Source organism: Mus musculus, chromosome 4 (assembly GCF_000001635.26).
Source record: "Mus musculus strain C57BL/6J chromosome 4, GRCm38.p6 C57BL/6J".
In the NCBI taxonomy this organism is placed as follows: Eukaryota; Metazoa; Chordata; class Mammalia; order Rodentia; family Muridae; genus Mus; species Mus musculus.
Window position 1 is genome coordinate 8703549 of NC_000070.6, and position 12842 is coordinate 8716390.

General features: G+C 46.7%; 1 protein-coding gene across 4 annotated transcripts in view; it reads left to right on the top strand.

Moving 5' to 3' along the window:
• The window catches only part of Chd7 (chromodomain helicase DNA binding protein 7), a 178048-nt gene that overhangs the window by 13147 nt on the left and 152059 nt on the right, over positions 1-12842 (top strand). The gene's annotated exons all lie outside the window — the stretch shown is intronic.

Below are 12842 nucleotides of genomic sequence, written 5' to 3' on the forward strand. Positions count from 1 at the left end.
TTTTTCCAGTGGGTGAGTCTACTATGGAGACGGAAAGGATTCAGAAAATACAATATAAAAATTGTTACAATGTATTTGGAATGTTATTAATGAGGGACTGTTACATTTTTACATCGATGTGGGTAATTTGTAGCCATTCTTTGGCAAACTAGTCCATGGCCTAATTAAGAGCTTGTTTCAGGAGGAGTTTTGATGTGTATGATAGGTGTGTGCAAAGAGAAATCGGTAAGGGGCATCATCTTTTGGGAGCAGTGTACTCATCATAAGCCAGTGTGATTTCCAAAGGCATACAATGTGTTTAAACAAGAGCTTGTTCAAAGTAGTCGAGTGAGTGTGTGAGTGAGTGAGTGGGTTAGTGCAGGGCTTCGTAGTGTAGTGCTGGTAGATCAAGACGCCAGTGTTCAAGCAGAAGTGAAGCTGTTTCCTTCTGGTCTTAGGTTTACTGACCCATTCTTGTTACTTGTTCTGGAGCTTGGGGAGCAGGCTGTTGGGGTCCTGAGCTTTCCCTCATGCAGCCTATGTTGGCTTTCCTTTTCTTCCTTCCTGTGTGTTTTGTTGTTGGCCCTCTGTAGGTCTGCTTCAGGATCCCAGCTTCAGCTCCTGTTTCCACATGTGACTCCCAAAACCATTATTTCTAGTACCAAAGGTCAGACTCCATCTTTAGTGTTCCAGACTGTCTACAAAGCACCATGACCTCCGCTTCCTTTTTGTAGAACTATAACAAAAGTTTACTCTTCGCTATTCTGGATCTTAGGTCCTGCACACGCCCTGGTTGCCAGGCACAGGAAGCTGCTTAGCTGGGATGTACCACATCTTCAGCACTCCCTGTTTTGTGTGTTGGTGTCTTTGTGCCCCCTCCCCCACTGTGTACTTTTGAGAACATATTTGCCTATCACTATTCTTTGCCCAGGAAGATGGCCTGTTTAGGGGAACCTCCCTTGCTTCTTGCCTGCGCCTGTGGAGGGCATCTCCCTGAATTACACCTGTGTCCTTGTGACCTTGCTCTCTTGGCTGTGGTGTTTTGGAGACGAGCTCTCTCGGTTTCTGTAACCACAGTGAGTAGGATGGCTTCAGCTTTGTGCCTCCAGGAAAGGCTTATGAGGCATCTTCCACGGCTAAGGCTCCAAGTGCTGCTGGGCCAGGGAGTTTTACGCAGAGGTTCCTTATCGGAGAGATTGGGCGGTGGCCCCTGTGTGGCCCTCTTCCAGCTGGTTCAGAATGTGGGTAGGGAAGAAGAGATAAGTTATTGTGGCCCCATTACCACATTCCCGGCGACTATGTAGAATACTGCTAACATTTGCTTTTTTATGGATCACACTAGTGATCCATGGATCGACCATCCATCCCCACCATGTCATATTTTAGCATGGTATTAACAACAATAACAAAAAACCCTAAAACCACTCATGGAATACCTTGGGAGAAGCCAGTTGCTGAAGTTAGCTGATTCTAGGAATTGTGCTGTATACGGAGATGCTAGAGCTGTGGTCCCTTAGCTAATGCCCATAGTGAGAAAAGGAACTTACCTTGTCAGTGGGATTTTAGGAGTGGGCTTCAGAAATCCAGGCCTATCCAAAATTGTTCAAGTGTGAATTTCTGCATAGAGGTCCATGACCCTGTCAGCTTTAAGAAGGACATGAAAGAATCAAGAAACATGGCCATTAAAACCAGGAAAGAACTCTTACGATTTTCAGATTTATATCTTTGAAGAGCCACTGATAGTTTCCGTTTGGGACCTCCAGCAAGATCTTGTTGGCATCTGGAAGCGTGGCTATGCTTGGTGGGAACGGACTTTATGAGCTTCTAGAGTTATGCACAGAGTTGCAGGCTGTTCTTGCTGACCCTTTGGTCTGACTTTACTGTTGTTGCAGGTATGCTATGTAAAATTATGATTGCACTAGGTTTTAGGAGACACTGGAAATGCTTCCCCTTGCTTGGAAGTACAGGCTAATGTGACCATATGGGTGATGGAGACACTGTGTGTGAGAAAGTGCTAGGACTTTGTGTTGTCGAGGCGTGGTCAGCGTGCTAGCAGTGAAGTAATGTGAACAGAGTGGGCTACCATCAGCCAAAGGCCCTGGTAGGAACCTGGTAGCCCACCCAGACAGCCTGCGGGGGCCACGGCAGGGCTTAGTGTCTCGGCACCGTCTCATCAGGGTGGCTTTCTTGGAGCTGTGGCCCTTTGGAGAGGGACACAGCACTGTCCCCCACTTCTGCCCACTTCTCTCAGCCTTCAGTCTCAGAGCCTGCCTCCGGAGGCAGGGAGTGTTGTCCAGGAGAAGGGTAGCAGGTTGGAGAGTAAGGAGAGGGTTGGGTTGTGGTGCAATTGGAGGTTCAGCCTGGGTGAGATTCTCACTGAGGTTACACGATGGAAATGGAGATGAAAGGTTAGTTTGGCAATGTGTGATGTATTGCATTTAGAGAGAGACTAGAGGCAAAAAGTCAGAGGCTGTTGAAATAGCCCAGCCAGGAGGTAGTGGGACTTTGTTAAGGGCGGGGGAAACGGACTGGAGGATGAAGATAGTCAGTCTATGGTGAGTGTTGATGAGGGTAACCTGTGACTCTCAGGGATGGTACCTGAGTATACTCTGAGGGGTCAGGCCCCACCTCAAACAGGAAGGGACCAATCAGAGGGGGAGAAGGGGAGAACTTAATTCATCACTAGGTTACAAAAACTTGCAAATTGTGTGAGTAATTTATGCTAGGCTCCAAGGAACACAGCTTTAAGTATAGCACTTAGGCTCAGCAGGGCCGGGTCACTGGTAGGTTAGAACCTAGCTTGCGCTACATAGCAAAACCCATTCATTCTCAAACCATAACCCCAGCCCCAGATTATTACTGAAAATAACCCTTCTCTTACCAAATTGTGAACACTTAAATGATTACTTTTCCCCAGAGTGTGTTGAGACCTTATTCCTTGCTATTGCCAGAGGCTTAAAACATACAAACATACAAGGCTGTGTGTATCAAGGATGCTTATATATGGCCACGATAGGGTGTCAGCCATCGGCCCTGAGAAGCAGTCTGGAGGCCTGTCAGCTGTTACAAGAGAGCGGTCACACTGAAGTTGGGGATGGTTTAATTTATGCTGTATTATGTTAGAATATCATGTAGACAATGCAGATCACACTTGAGGACAACAGAAGGTTTCAAAGAATAGAACACAAAACAGTATGTTAACTGTGGTTAGATCAGTCATAGGAAAAAACAGAAGACAAATATATCAATTTAAAAGATAGTTTTAAAAAAATGGAGAGTTATAAAGACTGATAGTTTCCTATAGTTAAAAGCTGTGATGCCGGAGTTGAGCAGCTCTGGATTGAATCCATACTGAGCTGTCTACTAGCTGTGGCTTTGAACAAATGACTAACTAGTTCTGCTTATCAGTAGCAAGTTGCACAGCACTTAGGACTCCGTTTCTTCACCTGCACCTGGCGGTGGTGACAGCGCTTCAGCCAAATGGGGATTAATGCAGCAGTGCGTCCGAATACCCTACTCTGCTTTGTGCGCTGTTAGCGCTTAATAAATTAATTGACTTGCAGTAGTTTTTATTTCACTATTTCCTTACCTTTTGTGTTCATGATGTTATACTGAGAGGATTGTAAAATCAGAGAAGACAAATAACACGCTGTATGCAAGGTCATAGTTTTTCACCACTTTTGTGGTATAAACAGGGAATCTTTTGAGTTTTAAGAGTAAATTTAACTAATTATAGCTCCCTCACCCCCAATGCAACTTTGCCTTAAGGTTGTTTGTTTGTTTGTTTGTTTTTCCACCCCTTAGATTGGCTTGCCGGTATTTGAAGTATTTTCCTTACCCAAATAAATTTTCTTCTGTGGCCAGCTGAAATTAGGAGACCTCCCTCCCTTGTCTTCAAAAAAAACAAAAGCAAACATACAGACATAGCCTTTAAATATTTCTATAGATGAGGTCTGAATTTGTATTATTATTATTATTTTTTATATATTTTTTTATTAAGTATTTTCCTCAATTACATTTCTAATGCTATCCCAAAAGTCCCCCATACCCTCCCCCCCACTTCCCTACCCACCCATTCCCATTTTTTTGGCCCTGGCGTTCCCTGAATTTGTATTATTAACTGTGTTTAGTACGCAGGTTTCAAACCCATTTACTGCTGGCTCCTGTGTATCTGCCTAACTTTAACATGTCATGTAAGTATGGTTTTGATACATGGGAGGTGGAGAAATCCCAAGAGACTGACGTATATTTGAGTTGAAAGGGTCACTGAGTCCTGGTGAGAGTCCGTGTAGGATGGGAGCGGAGGATTCCGGCCGTTGAAACTCTTTCACCTCGGATTGGAGCAAAGTGCAGCTTTAGTATAGTCTGGAGACACTTTCAGGGCAGTGCGCGTGTGCATGTGTACACATACAAAGACACACATACGCTCAGATATAAACGCACACATACAGGCACGGACACGCGCATGAACGTAGGTCCATACATGTGCACACGCGCATTACGCATGCACTAGGCATGCACGGTGTCCTTTTTCCTACTGGAGGGCTACAGGCTTTCTCTTAAGTAGCTTTAGAGGTTCTGTCTCCCTCGAGTCACACTTTTGGTCTCTGTTATCTTCTGAGGCCCACAGGAGTGTGAGAAGAGACAAGCAGAGACAAGGTTGCTGTTTGCCCTGAGTTAATCACCAGGAAGGGGCCAGTGGCTACCCAAAGCCCAAGCCACAGAATCCGGGCATAAACAGGTGTTTTGTTCCTATTTTTTCACTAAATTTAAAAAGGCGTCTGCTATGTTAAAATATTAAAAAAAATTTCTTTAAAAGTAATGACTTCTTAGTTTGCAATCACATTATTTTACATTTTTTTTCCCCACAGAGTAAAAGGAAACATACTTGAATGTATCTGAAACGGAAACTAAAGCCAAAAGGTTTGTCATTTTAATCACAGCTGGTATGGCGCCTTACCATACAGCCCCACCAGACAGCGCACAGCACAGCACAGCTTAGATGGTCTTGCTTCCACATGCTTCTGCCGGGCTACTAGATCCAACTCAGGCAGACAGCTCTTTATAGTGTCACTCTGCCAGATGCTGTCAATACATTGAGTACCATAAAACAGTGTCACCAGGATTGTCAAGAGTGATGACAAACTCTATTAAAACTAACACAGTAAAGCAAGAAATGTATTGCTAGCCACCGTGAATGAGGTAGGTATCTGAGTCTAGATGTAGGCGATAGCATTAAACAGTACTGTACGTGAGGTAGGGAAACAGCTCCTGTCTCACTTTAAGGTCAGTTACTAAGGAATGCAAAGCAAGAAGGGACCACTTAGATTTTTGCATCTCGGATAATCTGAGAGGACTGTGCATTAGCTGATGGATGGGTTAAGAATATAGGGTAGAGAGATGCTGGCATGGAGACCTGGGTTTGACTCCTTGGCACCCATGTGAACACAAGCATGGCTGTTCATGCCTGTACCCTAGCTTTGCAAGGTGGGACAGGTCCCAAGATAGCTAGCGGCCTAGCAGACTTCTGCTAAGAGACCCTGTGAAAAGCAAGAAAGGAGAGAGGACTAGAGGAAGACAGTGTCTTGTGGCTTCTGTGTGTGTGCACATGGGCATGCGTACCAGCATGCTGACAGGAACATGCCTCCTTATAACCGGTGCCTCTTCCACAAGAGAAAAAAAAAAGAGTATAGGGTAGATGGTCTCCTTCAGAGGCAAATGCGTTAGATATTCTTAGACATTCTTCCTCTGCCAGCCATAGAGAATGATTTCATGTAAAATGATAGTCATTTCAAGATTTCTAACATGTCTAATTAGAGGTTTTAAGAGGAAGCAGGGCATGGGTGCTGGAGCTGAAGGCTGCCAGGGCTCAAGGCATGGGATTGGTTTCTTTCTGTCCGGGGAATTGGGCTTGTGTATAAACAGGGTAGTGAGTGGGTCTTCCCCTTGTCTGGCATATACTAAGTGTTCATTGAATTGAGCCAGGACCAAGGCTTGGATGCCGGTGACCAAGGCATACTCAGAGGAGGTGGAGGATTGCTGGGCCTCAGTTGTCCTTAGGAAGCCTGGAGCTCGTGGTAAAGATGACCGTCCTACTTTTCAGGCATTGAAATGGGCAGTGCACAGTGAGGACAGCATCAGTGTTCTTGAAGAGAATTAGGAGACCAAGGGCGTGCTAACCAACCGTAGGACACCTCCTGCTTACATATCTGTCAGAGTCTTTCATTTCCCCTTTTGTCTAGTGAAATGTGGAGTGTGCTCAGCTAACCAGAAAAGCTGTGTATAATGTAAGAGGCCCTCCTTCAGCTCTGGTTTATACACAGTTAGCTATAGAACCACATATTTAATGCCACCCCAAAGTGTGTGACCACTCAGATGAACTCAGAATTTTGAAGTCACTTCCAGATTGTACTCACACTGATATCTTTTGTTGGGGGCTGGGAGACAGAGTCTCGCTAGGTAACTCTGGCTAGCCCAGAACTCATCATGTGAATCGGGCTGGTCTTAAACTCACAGAGGTCTGCCTCTGCCTCCCGAGTGTTTGGATTAAAGGCGTGTGGTACCACACCTGGCCTCACACAGTGATATCTTAACCATTGTTTCTGGTCCTGTAGAGCTAGGCCTGTTCTATGGCACCCACTCTTTTCATGTCTTTGTTTGTTTTGTTGTTATTGTTTAGAGACAGGGTTTCTCTGTGACACTGCCTTTCCTGGGACTTACTCTCTAGGCCAAGCTAGGTTCAAACCCTGAGATCTCCTGGCTTTGCCTCTGGAATGCTGGGATTAAAGGTGTGTGCCACCACCCTGGTGACTATTAGTCCTTTTGCCTGGGATTGACCTCAGATGTAAGCAGCCCATGTCTCCTCGCTGTGGGAGGAGCTTCTCCTTCTTCCTTCCCGGGGCCTCTCTGCTGCTGTTTCAGGGAGGAGACGACACAGAAATGAGACACAGAAATGAAAAGAAACAAATGCTTAAGGACCTAGTTCATCACCTGTGCCAAGCTCTGCTCAGTCCTCTTGAGGTACTCTCTTGGTATGAAATGGGATAGTGAAGTGGGCTTTGTAAAAAAAATTCTGTTTGTGTGCCCAGGGCTCAGTAGAACCTTAGGGGAAGCTTCTTGCCTTTGCACTGCCTGGGTCGGCTGGACTCCGCACTGGTCATTTTCCTGTGCCAAGGTTGTGGTTGGCTGGCTGACATGTGCTACTACCCAGCAGGCCTTGGAGTTGAGTGGTGGATGCTTTGTGAGGCAGCACACAGAATGTTAGAGATTGTGGGCTCTGTGTGAGGACCTGGTTCTTAGCATCCTTACCCATGTGATCTTGGGAAAGTTGCTTCATCTCTGAAGGGGACAGTGGTACCTGTGCATGTATTCTAAAGGAGCGATGAGAGGAAGGCCAGGGCAGTGGTGGTGCTGCTCTTGACATTGCCTTATAGCACAGGACTGTTCAGAGAGGTGGCCTCACGGATTTACAGCAGTCTGTCTGAATTGTGTCTTAGTGTTCGATGAGAGTAAGTTTTGTGCATACTATGTTTAGGCTAAAAATAATCTAATGGAAGGTGAACACAATGCATTATTTTCCAACATGAAATTGGGGTAATTCAGAATGTCATCTACAGTAGCAGCAATTCAAATAAATCAGCAGACTGCAGGTAAAATGCGGCTGGGGGTGAGGGGGAATGGGGATGAATGGATATGAATATATGAATGAATGAATATGTGAGTGAATGAATATATGAATGAATGAGTATATGAATGAGGGAATATAAATATGAATGAATGAGATTGGGTATGTCTTTATAGGTCGCAGCCCTGGGCTACTCAGTAGCTCTGAGAGAGTGTGTGTGAAATGCCCATGGGCCAGTTTGTTAGGGACGCAGGAAATGGGGACTATGGTGGACTAGATTCTGACTCTGAGTCCCAGCCTCTTGCAGTGATGGTTTTGTGTACCTGTACAAAGAAGCCCTGCAATCTTTGTATCTTTCATTTTACTTCCCAATGTAAGCGTTACTGTTAAGTGTATCACTGGTGAGTGGATTGATTTTGTTTGTTTGTTTGTCTGTTTGTTTGTTTCTTGAGACAGGGTTTCTCTGCGTAGCCCTGGCTGTCCTGGAACTCACTTTGTAGACCAGGCTGGCCTTGAACTCAGAAATCCACCTGCCTCTGCCTCCCAAGTGCTGGGATTAAAGGCGTGTGCCACCACTGCCCAGTGAGTGGATTGTTTTTTTTTTTTTTTTTTTTGCCCTGTGGCTGTATTGGGAGTTCTTTGTTGGGAATGAGGATTTTCCTAGAGAGTATAGCTTCTCTGTATAGTTGGATGTGAATGTGGAAAATATTTCAACCTTTCCCCCTTGCTTTAGCACTAATTTTTTCATACATGTTGAGGGCGCAAAAGTGGGAACATGCAGAAGTTTAAAAAACCCCTCCAGTTTCCCTTTCCTATTTAGTTCAAGCATTCTTTCTAACTTTGACCTGAGTGGTTACGACAACTGAATTCAGGTTGCGTATGTACTCCCCATCCATTAGAGCTTCTGCGAAGACGCGACTCCATTGAGCTGAGACCCTCTAGCTTGAGTTCTGGGAATATAGACTGATTTTGGTTGTACACTAAAGCCCACTGTTTTAGACCAGTCTCTCCCTGCCAGAGCTTCTCAGGAGCTGGGGAATGGGGCACAGAAGTGACAGAGGAGAAGTGACAGAGCACATTGACAGAGGAGCTTCAGTCCTAGTGAGGTTTGCCAGTTATCTGTTGCTGTGTTACAAGTGGCGTTGAAGCTCAGCACTTTAAACAGCAACCATCCTGTTCACTTGCAGTTCTGTGAGTTGTCAATCTGTACTGATCTCAGCTAGACTCCACCCACATCTGTGGTCAGCTGGCCGTTGGTGACCTTACTAAGTTGGTTAGCTGGGTCTGTGCGTGTGTGTGTGTGTGTGTGTATGTGTGACTTGGCTGTGTGCTGTTGGTTATGTGTCTCTTCTGTTCCAGGAGACCAGTCCAGGCTGTCTCACATGGAGGTAGTAGGGAGGGCAGCCTCTGTCCCTGCACCAGTGGTTGGAGCATGCCACATGGACAAGTGGCATAAGAGGGATGAATCTGGGAGGCTGTGGATGTGCTAGACCACAGGGCACTGTATTTGACAGTGCATGGCCCTTTCTTCCCCGTTTTCACGGTGGTAACACAGACAGAGTTCACCATCGTAACTGCTTTTCACTCTTCAGCTCTGGACTGACACTTCTCTGTCACCGCCACCTGTTTCTATCTTTCTGGCCTTGTAAAACTGACAGTCACTGCACAGTAATGCCCTGCTTCTTCATGCCCACACATAAAATGCCTTTGGCCAGTAGTGGGTCATAGCATTAAGAGGAGTGGCCCCAGGGAGAACATGATAAAGTTCGCTGAGTTCTCTTCCTCTCCTGGGCTTAGGTAGGGTTACGGGTAGGAAATAAAAGAGAAGGCCAAGGAAAGGAAGCTATTTGGGGTTTCTTTGGTTTTCCTCATTGTGAATTTCGATTTTGGAAACCCTTTCAGAGTCTGTTCTTGAAATGCTATGGCTACAGTTCTGTCACTTAATAATCCGTCAACACGCTGCTCCCCTCTAAGGTGAGTGGACGGTGTTTCTGTAATCCGTCAACACGCTGCTGCTCCCCTCTAAGGTGAATGGACGGTGTTTCGGTCGCCAGACCCCTGCCTGAGAGTAACTGGGACAGGGTTGCTCCAAGTTCCCAGAAGGTCTGTCCCACCAACAGGCTGTCCTCCAGGCCTGTCTGAAGCAGCTGCCTCAGATCCTCTCCACCCCCACGACTTTGCTTCTCCACCTTCCTGGGCTGTCAGGCCTGGGCTACCCTTCTGCTTATCTGGGCAGCAGCTCTCGACCCCCAGCCCTCTGCTGTCTGTATCACCTTGTCACATCACAGCTGTCTCTCACGACTCACCCTGTGTCCCTGTTCCCTTCAGCACGGCCCACTCCAGAGCACCAGCTCCCGGGCTGTAACTGGGGTTGTGTGGTAGGACTTTCTCTCCATCCTCTTGTCCGTAACTTTTTGCAGCAGACTTTTCCCTCCTTAAACCCATTCATAGAAAATTCTCCCTCTGAAACATTTCCTGGCACGGCTCTGCTTGATCATGTATTGTTTTGTCTCAACCTTTCCCAAAGGCAGTAGCTGTTTCATGTTCATTAGTGGACCTGAAAATTGCTTATCCTAAAGACAGTCCTAATGTCTCTGGGCTTGGTACCGCTCTGAGTGTTGGGGTACAGAGATGATTACAATACCAGAGGCTCAAAGCGTGTGGGTAAATCTAGAGCCTAGTGATTGGCATTTTTAAGGTTTATTTTTACTTATGGGTATGGATTGTGTCTCCCTGTGTGTGTGTGTGTGTGTGTGTGTGTGTGTGTGTGTGTGTGCATGGCGTGTGTATGTAAGCCGTGGAGTCTTAAGGGGGCAGTGGATGCCCCTAGAACTGGAGTTAGAGATGATTGTGAGCCATTCAATGTAAGTGCTGGAACTGAACTCAGGTCTGATGGAAGGACAGTGCCCTGTAACCACCAAGCCATCTCTTTAGCCCCACATGTTCTTTAAAAACATTTGAACTTTACATTTATTGTGATAACGTGGGTGTGTGCAAGTGTGTGTGTCTGTGCACATGTGCCACAACACTGGTATGTGAAGGTCAGAGCTCTCCTACCACATGGGCTCTGCAGAATTGAACTCAGGCTGTTAGTCTTTACCCACTGAGCCATCCGGCCAGCCATCTGATGACTGTTTTATTGTGAAACAGAGGGAGCAGCAGATGGTGAGGTGGGTAGTGGAGGCCTCTGATTTGATTGGGACTTGCAGAAGCACCCCCCTCCCGAGGACCATCGGGAGCTGTAGCTGAGGCCCCTTCCCATGCTGCTGTTGCTGCACTGGGGCCTTGATCTGAACCCCGAGAGTCACGGGGAGCAGATATTTTGGTTGAGCCATGTGCACAGGTTTTAGGCCTGGAGAAGGTTGTTCTTGAGACTGGTCACGGTGCCTTGTGTGTCATGGTGAAGTCCATGTGAGAAGTCGGAGGGGTTTGATAGTGTGGGGCCACGGACAGAGCTAGAGGTTACTGGTTGGACTAAATGTGGGAGCCCATTAGACGGTGCTGGAGTGAGGGCTCAAGGTGGAGAGCACCGACTGCTCTTACAGAGAGAAGGAGGGCCTGCGCCTGATTCTCAGCCCCCACAGGGCAGCAAACAACTGTGTGTAACTCTTAGTTCCAGGGAGTCTGACACCATCTTCTGGCCTCCAAGGGCACAAGGCATGAATGTCACACATTTAAATGCAGGCAGAAACATTGTACTCGTAAAACAACCATAACAATAAAACCTGTGGGCACTGTAGAGGGAAGAGGATATTTTGGATGACTCTAGCTTGCTTCTTTGTCCAAATAGCCCGCTAGCTAGGCGCTAAGGTTCATGGGGCTACCCTTAGCACTGTGGTATCTCTGAGAGACATTGTCCAGGCGTGTGGCCTGGCTAATGTGAGTATTGGCTGGAGTTGGACTCCCACTTTCTTCTGCTCCTTATGCACTGACAGGGCCATCTGACTATGCGCTGGACTACAGTAGCTCCTGGCCAGGCACCAGGTCCAGGCTCACAGGATTGATGTCTCTTTTCCTTTTTAAGCTAGGTGAGGTTTGTCTCCTAAACCTAACAACAACAAAACCAAACAAAAACCAAACAAGTGGCAGGGCTTTGAGAGTGCAGTGGCACGTGGGCAGGGCATGTTTGAAAGGACAAGTGGCAGGGCCTTGAGAGTGCAGTGGCATGTGGGCAGGGCATGTTTGAAAGGCAGGATAGGAAGGGGGTGGTGGACGAGCCCTGCAAGTCAGGATGGATGGAGACCTAAAGCTGATGGTCAGTTGTGCGGTCAGTCGTAGGAGGTGGAGGCGAATGACTGGTTCACAGGATAGTGGACCTGGGCAGTGGCTAGCTGGAATTTGCACTCTTAGCCACTGAAGGCGCTCCTTTCTCCCTGGAGAGTGGAAGGGAACTGATTGAAAGGGATGCCTTGTCTCTGCAGTCAGGGTATCAGGTGATTGGGAACGCAGAGGCGTGCCTGTAGACAGATGCACACTTGCTAGTTCACAGTAATAGTGGATAGTTATGTGGTTTTATTGAAAAATCAGATTTATTAATTGAGACGGAGTGTGCTATCCAGTTGTTGTTAAACCCTGGCCTGCATGTTGGGCAAGTGATCAACCATGGATCCCATTCCCCGTCTTGGAAGTATGAATTGCATCTAAAAGATATCTCACTGATTCTGTCATATTTGAAAAAAAAATAAATGCAGTAAATATAGATCATAGAAAATTATTCCTAACTGCTTTTTGAATGTTACTGATTTTATTTATAATAAAAATTACTAAATTAATCTCAGAGAGTAATAGTGGCAGGAAGTCTGTGTTTAGGTTCCTGGACTTTGGAGAATCGTATACCACCCGTCTTAATGAGATTTGAAATCAAGTGGAAAGGTCCTGCGACCCGTGTGGCAGAAGAAGCAGGGAGCTGAGCTGTATGGAGGAACAGCCCCTCACGCCTGTGCACAGGACAACATCCTACAGGGAAACAAACCACATTTGTACTGGTGTAGTTCTTGCCACACTCTTCACCATGTTGTGGCACTACCAGACTGTATGGGGAAGGGACAGAAGCCCCAAGGCTGTGCTCAGAGATGATGGGAGATGTATTGAGCGTAAGCCATGTTGTGCCATTCAGACCGTCCTAAAAATACCCATGAGATGAAATCTTTTTTGTTTTTAAAGTGGGCCCTTGCAGTGGAACTGTGGTAGCAAAGAGAGTCTGATGGAGGCCCTGCCCTGCCCACCCTATCCCACCCCA